The sequence below is a fragment of the Astatotilapia calliptera genome, chromosome 19 (assembly GCF_964374335.1).
Source record: "Astatotilapia calliptera chromosome 19, fAstCal68.1, whole genome shotgun sequence".
In the NCBI taxonomy this organism is placed as follows: Eukaryota; Metazoa; Chordata; class Actinopteri; order Cichliformes; family Cichlidae; genus Astatotilapia; species Astatotilapia calliptera.
This window is the reverse complement of record NC_137440.1, coordinates 16790743-16807392: the sequence shown is the minus strand read 5'-3', so window position 1 is coordinate 16807392 and position 16650 is coordinate 16790743. Positions and strand designations below refer to the sequence as shown.

Here is a 16650-nt window from a genome sequence, read left to right as displayed (position 1 = left end):
CAGCAAAACTGCTTCAAACATTTCAGTGTTTTCCAAAACGTTGCTTTGCCCATTGCTGTCAGCTGCACAACATTATCACATGAAAGAGGTTAACAGTCTGGCAGTGGGTATTGGTGAGTGCTGGGTTCGAGTACTCTCAGTGATTGCAAAATGGAGAACAGGTGCACCTACTTGAGCCTCCTGGGCCACACCCGCTCCTGAAAAACAGTAGTTAGTTTTTCACACCCATTCACACAAACAGAGGAGAGACAGAGCAAACCGTAGAAGGAGAGGCAGACAGAATTCAGGCCAGCACCTGGAATACAGGTGAGACCATGACACAAACATTTTTCGCATGTACAGACTGCATGTGTTGGATAGGTGCAGTGATGTTACTAAGAGGTTTGTGAACTCTTGTTGTGAAGCCTCAGTGTTAGCATTTATGAAGCAAAGTGTATATATAAAAACTTAAATGGCAGCAATTTTTTTTTTTTTATGGGTATTGAGCTGGATTTTTGAAGCAGGGTAACTGGTGCTTCACTGAAAACATGATTAAGTCCATATGGTAAAAGACAGTCTAAAGAAGGGATTTTTTGTCCCATCAGACAGATTTACAGAAGGCAGCAGTATTTAAGCTCTAGGATACAGCAGAAGCAAATGCAGAGTGATTTCCTCGGTTGTCTGTATCTTTCTTGGGGCTACTGTAGAAGCATTTGCTGTATTCTTTTTCCCTGTTTCTTGTTTAATTTATCATTTCTATTTGTGTATGTATTGAGAAGATATGGGAACAGGCGTTACTTTCAAGGCATGCTGTGTACTTCTAAATTATGTTTTTAGGTTCATGATTAGAATTTTTTTTTTTCTTGTTTATTTGATGCATCTTGGAGCTTCAAAATCAAAAGATCTTTTAAAATCAGACACCCTCAGGTAATCTATAGATTTTTGTTTGCTTTTGTTCTCCAGCCAGCGGCACAAACCCTAAGAATATTAGGCATTCAATCACCAAAAACAAGGATAATTCCCTGGTCCCTGTGGAAAATTTGTTGATTACTAGATGCTGATTACTTTTCAGTTCAATGCCAGTCAATAAATCAAGAAATGAACTTAATTCAGGTGTAAAATCCTTCATTAACACCACCTTTAGCGTAAAGTTAACTTGATACTGATATATATGAAATTCTTTTAAAACGTGTGTGTGTGTGTGTGTGTGTGTGTGTGTGTGTGTGTTGTTGTTTTTTTTTTTGTTTTTTGTTTTTTTTAGGGAACATATAGTTTGCGTTCAATGGTTCAATTTAACATCAGGTCCAACATAATATTCACATATTGAGTGAGATAATTAGTCGATTCATCCACTAATTTAATTATAGCTTCATTATTTTGAGATGTATGATGGTGGATGCGAACAAGGAGAGGCGTGTGAAGCCACATTGGTATTTATAGAAGAGAAAAACAGTCTGCTACATTTTAAAGTGCACTTCAACAAAATGGCATCAACCTTAAGGTCACTCATATTTACCCAGCAGTGAACAGCTCAGCACATCCATGTTTAATTTAAGAAGAGGCCTCTGTGCAACACTTGACAAGTGAAACTATTAAACAAAACTCCACTGGACAACAGAAGAAGTTCTCATTTAACCAAACAAGGTGATGGGTTTAAGCACTGGGAGTCGGGAGGCAAATTATAAATTCATGAAGGTTTTGTAGATGCTTTATTGGCTTTAGGCTAAACCTCATTGCCAAGCCTGTAAACTAAGTTTGACAGGCCCCCATGTAGAGCAACAGGAATGGGGAATAAGCCTCTCACTGCTCATCCCTCCTTTACAGCCTGAAAACTTCTGGATCACAACAGCAAGCAGAACATGAAGGAGCTGATATGGAGATCAGCTCCCAGCGAGGTTAAGCAGGGTGGGGAACCACATCCACTGCTCTGCATTCATGATTTGGAACAAAATATGACTTTGAAGAGGGGAAATCCTACTGGAAGTGGAATGTGTAAAGGTTTTGTCAGTATTTTTAAAACATGAACAAGCCTCTCAGGACCGGGTGATGTTGACAGCTGTGTCAGGAGACAAAACCTGAACTGACAATGACTGTGAGGCATACTGTGTAGATTTAGGAAAGAAGCATTTCTACTGAGCTTCATTTCATATCAGAAATGATAAAAGTAATGATTCAATAAATGCATGACTGGAACTGAGTTTGGTGCATTAAACATGACATGAAAGATAAAACGTTCTCCTCCAAACTCTAAAGCAGGGCTTTAAACAGTTTTGTAAAAGCTTATACTTGAATACTAAATGCACATGGCGCATTAGAGGTCATAACCTCCACTGTGCAATATCAAAATATAAGTTACAAATATAAGAATTTATTTTTCAACGGGCTTATGCTAACACTAATTGTATTGTTAAAGTGTAATGCTTGGCTGGAAAACATTGGGTTTGGCAATTTGATTGTTTGAACCTCACTGTAATTTGCTGACCAGGGGTTTCATGATAAACAATATAAGAAAACATAGCACAAAAACACAAACCACAAACTGTCAATATCATTAATGAATAATAAAAGTAAAAACACTATTATAACAAAAATACAAGACCAGCAAAAAGGATATTAAAAGATGACGACATTTCAAAACCAGTCCATAAAAGTGTAATTTTATAGACTGATGGATCTTGAAAAGGCACAAGTAACACAATTTCTTTAAGTGATTTCACTCATGTCAACACAATTTTCTTTTTACTTTAATGCATCATTATACACCTTTTAACACTGCGTAAAGCTGAGCTTAGCCTAACCCTTACCACTTGGCAAGTAATTTAATACTACCAGTCATGGCATAAAAAGTACAAACATAAATGTTAAACTGTTAAAATGTCAAACTGTGCTTGAAGCAGCATGCTATTTTTTTCCATTTCTAAGATCATCATGTAGTCTATGGAGGCTTCACCCTGCATCCACATGACCCAAGCAATCTGCTGCTATGCCCTGGTGCCAAACGCCACTAGACACCCCCTGTGCCCATCCACTGAGCTGTTTTGTCAGAATGAGGAGGGCCTACACAATATAAACCCGGGGTTACTGTTGCTCATCATTTTATAGATACAATAAAGAATATTTCTCTCTGTCTGGAGAAATTAGCTTTTAAGGTAGGCAAGAGATTTCATAAACTGACAGCACCTATGTAAGTGTGTCAATAACTGCATAAATATCACACAATATAGATATCACACACAATGGAGACGTGTAGCAAAATATACAAATTACTGTTGCTCAATACTCAAGCAAATGTCACTACGTCTTGTAGCAACAGATGTGGACATATTGTCCCAACATGCACTGTATATTGTTTATAACTCAATTTACAAATGACATTTCCTGAGGAGGACTATTTGTTGTTGCAATGATGTCATGCCATTGTGTGAATACAAAAGAACTGGGGGAAGAATGGCAGTCTTTGTTTGGTATTGTGATTGTGTGTGTGTGTGTGTGTGTGTGTGTGCATGCACACTTCCTGATGGATCAGCTAATCCCCAAGTCCTGCTTATAAAGACATTTCAAATCTCAGAAATTAGTTGTAATTGTGATACCTTTTTTAATAAAGGTGCTGTTTAATTTATCACAAATTTAGTGAAGCTATAGTGCACAGCAGTACTTTAGTATGTTTAATATGTTTTAGTAATTGTTAGTTGGGTAAAAATGCGATTAGAGCTTGTGAAGTATTTGGTGAAGGTATTTTTTTTTTTAAACTCTGGAATCTTTGAGACTGTATGTTAACTGCTTTGCTTTTGTTGTAATATCTGTATTGAGTTTCCTAAATCTTGCCTCTGACATATGCCCTCCAGACCAAAATAATTTAAGACTAAAACTACCTTATAAAAACTTCAACTAAACATTTTTAAACAATAAAAATTAAACTGAAACAAGTAAATCCACCCAGGAAACAAAGTAATTTAAAAATCAAAAAGTCAAAGTGAAATAAAAATAAACAAATTAGAAAATACAAAACTATAATAACTCTGCCACGATGTATTACAGTGGAGAAAACTGCAGTGTGCAAGCTATTGATTATTTCAATGCGTGGTGGTTTTTTGTTTTAGGCTCAGATCCGGATGCATTTCTTTTAAACATAAAAAGGGGCTTTTGATGAAACTCTTAACATAGTTTCAGCACAAAATTAGCTAATCGTTATTCAGAGACATAATCACAGGACAAAGTAAATTGTTATCTTGGAATTTTACCTTTGGAGTTTTAAATCGGCAATTAAGAAAAAGCTTGCTTTATTCAGTGCATTTGGGTCCACAGAATTTTTACACCTAACACAATGCTGTGTTGTGTATGGAGAAAGGAAGGGAACAGCTTGTGATCGGGGGCATACCGCATCATCTGTTAAATTTGGTGAAATATGGTGGAAGCAACATTATGAATGGCTGGCAGTGGAATTGGACCACTACTGTTTATTGACGATAAACAGGAGAATGAATGTAGCAGGATGAATTCAAACATGCGGGACTGTACTTTTGCTCAGGTTCAGCTAACTGCTGCAAAACTGATTGGACAGCCCTTCACATTGAAAATAACCAAAAACATTCTGCAAAAGCAACCTTAGAGTTCAGGGCAAAGAAATGAAATATGCTTCAATTGTGAAGTGAATGCTTTTCAGTTCCTGAAGACAACTGAAGGCCGAGGGCAGCTGTGGTAAAATCCTGGCAGAGCAGAAAAAACTCCACTTTCACGGTGCTCCAAAGAAAAACTGTCGCTTAGATGATAGCTGCTTTTAACGTTACATTTTGCTCTTTAATGTGGCATGAAAGAATAATAGATCATCTCACTTGTGTGAATGTTTATCACTGCAATGCAAACAGGTGATCTTGAATATGCATGACGCAGTCAAATCCTCCCAAACAAAACTGCAGGGCCAGGCACAGCAGGAGAATCCTCCTCATCGTCTGTCGCAACAGTCAGCGACAGGTGCAGTCACTGCCTCCATTTTCACAAAAGCAGGCTCTAGTACTGTATTCACACTGTATGTTCCCAAATTCAGAGCAGAGTATAATTAGTGATACATTACTTGTTCCACTATGGTGACAGCTTTCAGTACCTGGGGTTAATGCCTCAAAAATATCTTAAGTATAGAGTAATATTTGGTCTTTCTATTGACATAATGCCTTTGTATTTTAAATAAAAGATCTTATCTTGAAATTAATGATGATTTTATGCACAACTACTGAATGATGGAAGTAACTTCTCTAAAAGTGCACTAGCTGTTTAGTCTTCATTTTTAGTTAATTTGATTGGAACCAGAGCCATAGGAAACAAATTTGAATAAAGGGAATATGACCATGACATAAAATGCTAATCTGTTAGAGGAGGGGATAAGAGTAATTAAAGACCACAGGAAATTAAAATGTCAAGTAAGGCAGTTTGGAAAGTTCTTAAGAAAAAAGAAATCACTGGTGGGCTTCACAGTAAACGCAGGACACATTTTCCCCGGCAAACAACTGTAGCTGCTGACAGAAAAGCCCTTAGAGCTGCCGTCATCAATCTAAATGATCTGATTGATGATCTCTGTGAGGGTTCAGTCTACAAGCTTTCAGTCCTTCTAATGAGGAGCTTCCTGAAATGGGACACAGCTGCTGCTTTTATATCTGCCCCAGTGACAAACAGTAAAATGCTTTTACAGTTGCTGCATTGAGCCAGTGCATTTCTGATTTCTAAGACCTGAAGTAGACTTCAGGTAGCAAATTTGTGTCTCCAGGTGGTGACAGTCAGTGCAGCAGTGGGTCAGGCCTTTTAATCCCCGATACAGTGCCATGGGTCGGTCTTGCTCTGAGCGTATTCAGAAGCACATGTCTGTGTGAATAATTGCCTACCATGATGATGATAAACATCATCCCAGACAAAGACCTTTCCTCATTGTGAAAGTGGACACAGCTTTGAGCTTAACACCAAAGACTGATGAAGTCACATAAAAGAACAGACAGCAGCTATCCAGAGGGAGCAGATAGGTCGGAGATCTCCACAGGACTGAGGCTAAAAACCACACAGCCACTGGTGCGTCACACCGAGGACTCCGACACGGGTCATGTGCCAGTAAGCTGTCATTAAAGCCAGTTAATAAATCAGAAAGTGCTTCATCGTGTCACATTGTATATTTGATATGCTTCTGCTTGCAAACAAGGATTTTCAGCTTAAAAAAAAAAAAAAGACAAACCGTATACTTTTACTGCAATTTGGCTTTTGCTTTATCCACCCTTTCTTTTAGTGTACTCAACAAAGGAACTGCTGATATTTGGAGACATTGCAATATTGTTGCACTGGAGTCTGACAAAACAAGAAATCAGACAACCTGACAGAGCTGAAAGAGGCCAAAGGTTCAGGCAGTTTTATTTGGAAGTAACACAGGGACTGACTGCAAGTGAAATGTTAGCGATTCATTGCTGCAAGGAAAAACTGTGACACTCTGTACTCGCATGTGTCAAAGAAAGCACACCTACTTTAGGTTTTTACACACCAAAAAAAAAATCCCCTTATGCTTGCCAGGTGTTAAAAGTGGGTAAATACAACCTCAGATGAACAATAACACATTATATATTGTACCTCATCTTTATCTATTTACTGAAAACAAGTGAATGTGAGAGGAAAAAAGAAAGTTTACCCCACAATTCAACCACTTGTAGAACAAGATTTTGCAGCAATACCTTGAATAAATTCTTATGTCTCTGACTTTTATTTACAGTGTTGCCTTAATTTATTGATGCTCATGGGCATTTGTTTATGCACAGCTCTCTGAATGTACTACCACAGTATTTCAGTCAGATTTGAACTAGGCCATTGCAGCACCTTGAATCCCCCCCCCCCCTTTTTTTTTCTCTCCCTGCTCCCTGTAAATGTAGATGTACTGATGTGCTTGAAATCATTGTCCTATTTTATGACCCAGCTTGCTTTTTCATGCTTTTTTTTTTTTTTTGTGTTTCCTCGCATTTGACTCTAGATTTTGGTATGCAAAGGAATTCTTGGTCAACCTAGTGGCAGAGGTTCACCAAACCTGTTGTGCATTAATGCAAAACATCTAACTTTGGTCTTGTCTAGCCAAAGCACATTATCCCTCAACTCTTGTTCTTTTTGCAGATACAACTTTTCTAACTCAAGTTGCACTGACATGTTCTTTTTATAGAGAATAGACTTTCTCCTCACAACCATTCCACACAAGCCATACTTTTTCAGACTCTTTCTAATTTTCTGTCATGAACATTCACATTTAACATGCTAACTGAGGCCCACAGAGTCTCAAGTGTAGCTCTTGAATTTTTCTTTTCAATTTCTGAGCATTGAAAGGTCTGACCTTGGGATGGATTTGCTGGGACATCTACTCCTAGGAAGACTGGCATTGTCTTGAATGTTTTCCACTTATGAATAATCATTTTCAATGCAGAATGATGGACTTAAAGTTGTTTTGGAAATGGTCTTCTAAACCTTACCAAGCTGCACTAACCATTGCAGCTCTATAATAAGTCTTCCCTCCTTGGCATTGTGTTAACATGCACCTGAATGCTTCAGATTAGCAAACTACCAAAACCTCTGCTTTTATAGAAGTTCTCACACTTGGTTATGATCAATTGATCAATGTGATTAAATCAAAGCAGCAGCTGGCTGCTACTTGCCCTCCTATGGCGGCAGTAAGGGTTTCTTGTTTTTTGACATTTGACGGTGAATAAAGAAAGTCAGAAGCAAGTCAAAAAGATGGAGAGAGAAAAAAAAAAAAAGGACGACCAGTGGAGAATTTCGAGTGAATCCACAAACCTGTTTTATCAAAAATTACAGTAGAAATAGAAAACACGGAAATGTAGAAAATATCTTTCTGTTACATTGTTTTCCACCACAGACAAGTTAGGTTACTTCCTGTTTTATTTTGAAGGTCAGGTACTCATGTGTTTTGTTTTTCTGGATCTGTTCTTTGTTCTTTTCCTGATATGTATTTAGTTTGTGTGTCTTCACTAAATCTTTGTTCGTTTTGTTTTTTGTTTTTAATTCCCGTTTTATATTTACCTTGTTTGCTTGTTTAACTGGCTGTTGAACTTGGCTTGGATTTATCCTGCTTTCAGCATTCTTTCATAAGTCCCATTAAAGTAATTGCTTCAGTTTTCCACCTGCCAGCTGGCATTGCTTTGTGTCAGCATTGGGCCTGCTTTTGAATGAAGCTGTAAAACGTAACAGTTGATGCTAACAAGTTTGTCTGGTTTTTGTTTCGGGGTGGGGTTCCCCCCCCCAAAAAGTGTGTTTTTCACTGTTTTATTTGTTTACATGAGGCATCAAGGCACTGATATCCAAAGATTCCAAATGCTTATCAGAAAAGTGGGATTGACGGTAGCACAACTGTGTGCCCCCCCCCCCCCCCCTTTTTGTTTTGTGTTTTTATTTATTTTTTTTATTTTTATTTTTTTCTGTTTCTTTTAAATAGTTCTTGCTGTGCAATATACGCACACAGTTTAAGCACAAATCTGCACATTTGCACACTGTATATGAATGAGGGCCGGTGTCTTTAGTTGTCTGTTCTATAATGCACTGGACTTGGGGAATAATAAGATGGGTAAGTCATTCCTAGCTCACCAAATATGGATCCTTGTAAAGGAGCCCTTGGCATCACATTTAAATTCACTGCGTAAGCATAATGTTTTAATGTTGACTTGAAGAGTTTAATACAGCATGGCTGAAATAGATATAGGGAGGAGGAGACATTTAAAGCAGAGTCACAGTGAATGAATTTTAATGAATGAATTTTAAAGAATAGAAAACTAAGGACTGAATAGCTTGAGGAGACCATTGTAGTACCATTTAAACTAAAAATTCAATTATTTAGACTGGGGCAAAAGTAAAGTGATGAAAGACACTGAACAGGAAAAAAAACAACAACAAAATCTGAGAAATCTTCCAGATAAGCTTCAAGTGTGTAAATTTGGTAGCTTTGTTACAGGAAATATTAATTTTCAAATGAATAAAGAATATAATTCCTTCAATACGTCTAAACTGTCTCTTTTTCTTTGAAAAAGAAAATCAAAGCTTGCTTTATTTAAATAACCAAAAATATGGGCTCATGTTTGTGTGTTATGACTACAGTCAACAAGCAAAATATATCAAGGCCAGATTTGGCTCTTTGTGAAAGTAAATCCACATTTCTTATAGTGATGTGCAGAAGAATCTGGTTGTTTGCCAGTGTTTTCAGATAAAGTTTTGTATGTTTTTGGTTTTTTTTTTGGTTTTTTTTTTTTTTTTTAATTTTTTAAATTTTTCTTTCACCCTTAGGGAGCAGAAATGAATAGATTTAGGTCATTGAACTCCCAAAGTGGTGAAAAATTATGTTTACAGTGCTTGTCAAATGTATTAGACCACTAAGGTTTATGCCATTACTGTCTTAAATTAAAACTGTTGGTTTGTGCAAAAGTTTCTCCAAGCCTATAAAGGAGCGATCATTAAAAGGAATTGAACATGATTCATTGATATGCAGAATTCAATTGAGGTACTTGGCGATTAGACTGCAGTGGGCCATCACAGCTGAAAAGAATCCCAGTAGTGATAACGATTAGGGCAGCCCCCCCCCCCCCCCCCCCGGGAGTCTAGGTGCTGATGGTGGAGATGAATGGAACATGAGTAAAAAGGGGAGCGGTTGAGATGGGAAGGCAGTGGGTTGCACAAAGGCATCTGTAAGGATGAATGACATATGAGCTTGAGATTTTACAGTACGGGGAGTGTAGGCTGATTTGCCTGAAAAAATTGTGCAGAAAGATGATTGGATGAGACCAATGAAGTCACAGCGAGCTTGACAGCGTGAGAAATTGGATGTGATGTAAAGTTTAGATTAACATCACTTAGATTAACACCTGAGAAGCAGACAGATGTGTGACTACTGATCTTCCTTACAGAACTTATTTATGCACAAGCTTCATTGTTATTGTTATCAATGACCTTTTTTTTTTTTTTTTTTTTAAAAGGAGGAAAAAAAATAACAAAACGCAGTAATATTTTTAGATTAAGGTGGCAAATCACACACTCCTGAACAGAAAAAATAGTTTTTAAGGGTTAAAATGTTATGCTGACTTCTCCAGTGCGCCGACTCATATGAATTCATTTGTTTTTGATTTCTTGTTTGTCCTTTTTATCTCAAAACATCTCTCTATAATAAAGTTGTTCAAAAATAAAACAAAATAAATTAAATTAAAGTTTTCATATACCCAACACAGAAAATGCTTTCCTGTTTTATTCTCCTTCTAGATCATCAGTTTGACCCCCCCTTCCCCCCCCCCCCCAAAAAAAGTAGATGAATAAATAAACAAAATTAAAAATTGCACAATACACTCTTAAGCAACAAATTACAAACAATTTAGCAAGTGGGCTACAATTTCCTTTTTTTTTTTTTTTTCTTTTTTTTTTTGTCAAAGTTCAAAAGTTAATTATCTGCAGTCAGAATGTTTAAGTACAGTAATAATACATAAACCTTGATTTTCTCTCTGTACACTTAATTTTATTTTGGACACTACGTTATCTAAAGGAGTACTTATCGAGGGCACACTTCACTCCCACAATAATGCTCTCTAACACGTAGTGTCATTTTTTTTTTTTTTTTTCCTTCTTCCTAGTTTACACAAGAGTGAAAAGTGGTGAAGAAAGTAGGAGACAAGAGCTTCTATTAAGAGCTATGATTTCAGGACTGGGAAAGAAAGCAAAAGGCAGAAAACACAACTTGAAGTGAAACAAATCTGTTGTTTAACGTGTGGGGTGGGGTGTTTTTTTTTTTTTTTTTTTTTTTTCTTTAAATCCTCCACCCCATCAACACACTGAATTCACCATATTCTAGTAATTCAATAGAACACACATGCACATTCTATATCTCTGTCTAGATGTAACTGAAATGAACCTTTGTTTATGCCAGAAAGCATTTTTGCATCCTTGAAAATAGCCCTCTTAATGAAGATACAAAGTTTTGTAAAATGCACATGCTGCACTCTCTCCTACCCACTCTCCCACCATGACTCAGTTTTTTATGTCCTTATCTTGTTGTCTGAGGCACTCTTCTTGCCTTTAAATCAATTTCCTCCATGGGGATTAATAAAGTTGAATTGAACATGAGCTGAAGCAGATATGAAGATGTGAAGGCAGTGTGGCATCTCTTTTCACATAGTGAAATGAAATATAATGTGCTTATCCCAAATGCCTCTGACAGGATTAACCGCAATGATTTAAGGTTCCCCCCTGGGAATTCTGCACAAAACCACCCCTCGACACACACACCGGATGCTCGCGCACACACAAACACCCGTCGTTGGTGCAGTAATTGACTTGGTTGGGGTGGTAAAAGCTGGAGAACACAGCAGCAACTTACTCATTCAAAGCATAATTTATGTTCACTTGAGTCGGCCGTTACGTGTGGGGGGGAAAAACTGTAGTCTTTGTCAGTGTCGTGTGTTGGCTCTGAAGGAAAATGTAATAACATGCTCTATGTTGCTTTTCTAGACGACTAACTGTATTTAACGGGGACAAATGTTTCCCCAGGCGGTGCTGTCACTGTTGGTGGTAAATATGAAGTGTGCCTGTAACATAGTTTTCTTCTCAGGCCATCTCATTTCTGTCAGTGTGCAAGGGTATTGTGACAAGGTGACAGGAAATATTTAATATAACAAACAGAAGTGAAGATGGTGTAGGTACTTGTTTTAGATGAATTATAAATCCAATTCAAAATGTTTCATAACGAATGCAAATATCAGCTTAGAGTAAAAAAGTGAACCGTCGAAAAATATGAAAAAAAATCTTTAAGCCCAAAATTATATAGACATGGACAGCTGCAGACATCAAGGCCAATTACGTAGTCTTATTATACTTCCTTCTAGCCTGTGTTAAGTCTGTTTGTAGGAAGCATGAGTAGTTGCTGCACTGTTTTTGGAAATTGTGCAGGCACATGGATACTTGCAGGGAACCTTGTGTTTGCCCTCCAGTGAGTGACAAAATTTACATTGCTTGGACACCACTTGAGGTATTCCTACTACCATGTTTCACTGTGGGGTCAACCCACTGTGTATCATTCACCCTTCTGCTCTTATCAATAATTGCTTGCTGGGATTTATCAGTCATCATTCTCAGCACTTTAGTTTTTTCCATCATCCACTGTGAAATGCTGGTATATGTGAGGCCAGCCTGGGAGTGTTTTCCCCTCCTGAGAAGTGGTTTCGAGGCACTACTCAATCTCTGAGATGAGGAGGTTCTGACGTTGCTACTATTCTTTATGCTGATTGGATTCTTGTTCTTTATTTAGCAAGTCTTGATCTAGTATACAAACTACAGATGCTTCATGATAGGAGATGGTGTTACTGGGATGCTGAAGTTAATCTGAAGCAATCTCAATGCGTCAGTACCTCTAAGACTACCCTTTCTTTATTACCCAAATAGGTTAGCTTAAACACTAATTTAATGATGACTTTTATACATTAAAAAAAATGCATTCTAGTTCCTGCTGTGTACAGATCCTTGTAAATCCAAACACTTCTGGATCTTGCATGTGTATTCCTTTCAAGGATCAGAGACCAAACACTTGGTTGGTTAATCTCTAATGAATGCCAGCTGAATGATGCTTCAATTAAAGGATCCAGCTGAAGGAAATCTGTCGTTTTACACAAAGGAATTAACATGTTCAATGTCACTAATATGTGGTGATGTATTTGCTCATTGCAGACCCATATGACACATTTTTCTCAGACTTACCAAACCGACTATATAGATATAAATAATTATCTTTTGTTTGTTCGTATGCAAATTTCTCATTATGCCCACTCACAGTAATAATACAGGCAGTGAAATGGCAGACGGCCTAGAGCGTCATCAGTTACAGAGAAGGTACGTGATTTATACTGTGTATTCAGAATATTGACTCCCACTTCCACAAACATGCCATCAAATACATGGGCAGAAATATGTCTAGCCCTATTGTCCTACAAAATATGCATATTTTTCTTCAGCAGCTGGTTTCTGCAGGGTGTATCCCCAATGGCACTAAACCATTCCAACCACAAAGGGACGGTCCGATGTAATCGGCATACGCCTTGGCTCACATCAAAGCCCTCGCTAAACTGAGATTGCATCTTTCTCCGCCCACTGTTTCTGTCCCAGCCATCACTCTGGGAGAACATTTGAGGTGCAGCCATGTCTTGATCAGAGAGATGCAGTAGATAGTGTGATATAGCTAAACTGCTGACACAAGGCTCTCAGGCAGATGGCACCTTTTGATTCTGTGCCAAAATATTTCCTCCGTTGGCAAGAAGCTCAGTATTTCTTGCTATTTTGCTATCAAGTGAAAAACGACAGAAAAGTCATTTCCATGAAAATGCAATGAAACAAATGTCATAGTAATAGAATATCACAGCCTTCCACGCTGCATTCTTTTGAAGCACTGACTCGTCTTTAACATGCAAACTCATCTTTAATTCATTCACTACAGCGGCGTAGCCTTCCTGTGATCCCAATTTACATTTTAAATGACAGTCGTTAATGCTAACAAATTAGGCAACTGTAGCTATAACAATAGGGAATCCCCTAGCTGCCGCACATAAAAAAAGACAAACAGTAAAACAAAGAGTTCTCATAAAGACGAGCGCACAGTCTTGCTGTTCATTGCTTTTATTACAGTTTATACCTTAAGTCACACTGCTTCTAGTTAGCAAGTGAAATATCCACAAGACTTAATCCAGTGTCAGTTTTCTCGGATATTCAAAATGACTTGCGGCATTTTGGCCAAGAACCTTTGTTTTGCCAACCAGACATGCCTTGAAACATGCTTCTCTCTATGTGGCAGTGTGTCATTTTTGTAGTGAATTGTAATCGTGCCAGTTTGTTAGCAGATTGGAGTTTTAGCTACACAAACAAGTCTCAGAGGCAAATCTATTCTAAAGGCACAAATGTGTCATTGATTTTCTTCATCTCCAGCTATTCTAAGCAGTTAGTGTGGCAAATCATAAAACCATATCAGTGAAATGTTGCTGTCTTGCCCTATAAATACTCTGCTTTGAATACTAATTGGGGGTCTTACACATTTACTGTAAGAAGTTCAGTCATTTAGTTTTTCTAATCCCGATGAGAGTCATCTGAAGGCTCCTTCGGTGGCGTTAGAAAGCTCGGTGAAGTCTCAAGTTTTTATAGATTTAATAAATTCTTTTTAATGGAAGAGAACTTTTCATAACATTAAGAGTGAATACTCAATATGGAGTTATTGCTGATTGGTCATGGTTTATAATCTACTTGCATCCTTTATCTTTGCAAGTGGCCAGTCAGGTTGCTGTCATCATATCATCCAGAGGTAGCTGTGTTTGCTACGAGGAAGCACTAAGTTATCAACTAATTCTAGAAAACCTAGATAGGGAGATGTGGTCACGGATAACTGTTAGTTAGCACTAATCAAAATAAATCTTTGACTGGTTGACTGGAAATTTTCTACACATTTTTAAAGTTTTGGAACTCATTAACACCTTTTTTTGTTTGTTTGCTTCAGAGATATGTGATCCTCACAGGACAGGCACTACAAATAGACTATGATGCTGGACATTAAACAGTTCAATTCAATTTTATTTATATAGCGCCAAATCACAACAACAGTCACCTCAAGGAGCTTTATATTGTAAGGTAGACAGAATGTAAAGTATTTCAAATGAGCTCAAACTTTAACATATGCTGCAGTAATATTATCTATTATATCAATGTTACCTGTTTAACACTTATGGGGAACATCTTCTGCAGAATTTTTACTTTTGATACTTTACACAGATTTTTTTTTTTTTTTTTTCCTGAAATACAGTTGCATGTGTACTGACGTGTTTTCTTGATTCTTTTCCAAAAGAAATATTTTGTAAACCCCCCCCCCCCCAATTAACTTGTCACTGTCAACTAACGGTAATTAATTTTGGTCATAAAGGTGCACCATGCAAAGTGCAGGCAGACAGTCCAAAATAGTATGTGTTATTCTCATCATGTTTATGTTGAGTTTCTACATAGTGGAGAAATAGTGTTTTGTATTTCTTTTGTGTGTGCATGGGGGTGGGTAGCATCCTGTGCTGTAAAAGTCACCGCACATCACTGACTTAACCACATATTACAGCTGTCTTCATTCATGGTAAAAACCCACAGAACACAGTGGGAAGCAAAGTTCACCCTAATTTTATTTTGTATGGGAGCATATGAACGTCTGAAATGATATGATATAAAATGCCAGCCAAAGTCCTTGCACCCTTTGGTGTTTATGTTAAATGTGCTTCTTCTGTCCCGAGTCCTGTTTCAAACAATCAGTGTCTATTGCACTAAATCATTGCCAGCAATTCTAAAAGTCTATACAAGTGGCAAGAAACAAGCCATCCATTCATCCAAGCAATTGGTCTCGGAGCCAATTGCTTTTCTATTATATTGAATTTGCAGGTCTGGGGCCCGTTCTTCGTACCTCGCTAAGTAGGTTAGCCAGATTAGATTGTTGACGATTTCGCGTGATCCTGGATCGTTCGGTTCCCCGAAGCTCATCCGGGACTTGCTGTCATAGCAACAGAGCCGTAAGCGTAAACCTGCTCGGGAGCAGGTTTACTTTATGTAAACAGGATTAGATCGCGGCCACGCAGGTATGTCCGCTTCATTTATACGAAAGCAACAGCGATATTTTTCCACTGTTTCACCATAAATAAATATTATCAATGTAACTAAAGGTAATGCAGCACTTGATCCTTTTATTGATGTCACACAGATACATACAGGTCATTTCCTAAAAAAGGGAAATGAACTATTAACATTCTATTACATGTATGTGATTATTACAGATGTAATTCATATTTCAGAGTAGTAATTGTAAATTACTTCGTGTAATCAAGATGAGAGACCACGGCTATAAAAGTGAAGGTGGATTTGGGAAGCCTGTCGCAGTCATGTCCTGTCCGTATACGCGAGCCACCCATTGCGGAAGGTGCAAGATTGATAAGGAGAGTCCTCAGAATTCAGCGTATATTGCGGGACAGACAGGATCCTTTACCTCAGCGCGACAGTGTGCTCATAGAGAGATATCGATATTCCCGTGAGGATATTATTTACTTAACCAACTTGTTGACGAGGGGGTGCAGGACCACCACCTGTCTTTTTTTTCCTCTGCCCTTTTCTTGGTTGCTGTTATGAACAAACTAACAGAGTATTACAGGCCAGTATTACCTTGCCAAGAGACGCAAAGCAATCTAAGAGATAAATATTACCATTCTGTAGAATACTCCTGTATTCCACTTTTACTTGTTCCCATGTTCTTGTGGGTCCTGTTGTGGCTCTAATGTGAAAGGGGATATAATATAACATATTATAATATAATATAATGCCATATGATATTGGACAATATAGTGTCATATGATAGATCTACCCTACCGCCTACTGGTGTTGGCCAGAGGGGCCGATGGCGCGATATGGCAGCCTGGCTACAACCGTAGCTGCCTCCACCAGTGTGTGAATGTGGGAGTGAATGAATAGTGGTATCGTAAAGCGCTTTGGGTGCCTTGGAAAGCGCTATATAAATCCAATCCATTATTATTATTATTATTATTATTATTATTATTATTATTAAATTACCTATGAGTTTGATTTGTCAGCAACTTTCTGCCAGCCCTCTCTCCTTGC

General features: G+C 37.8%; 1 protein-coding gene across 2 annotated transcripts in view; it reads left to right on the top strand.

Annotated features, from left to right (window-relative positions):
- Positions 1 to 228: 228 nt before the first annotated feature.
- Positions 229 to 16650, top strand: part of alk (ALK receptor tyrosine kinase) — a 489366-nt gene continuing 472944 nt past the window's right edge. The window contains exon 1 of one of the 2 annotated variants that reach the window (XM_080293835.1): positions 229 to 306. The gene's annotated coding sequence lies outside the window, so the exon portion shown is untranslated. The remainder of the gene's footprint in view (positions 307 to 16650) is intronic. The other variant, XM_026152849.2, reaches the window with a different exon arrangement.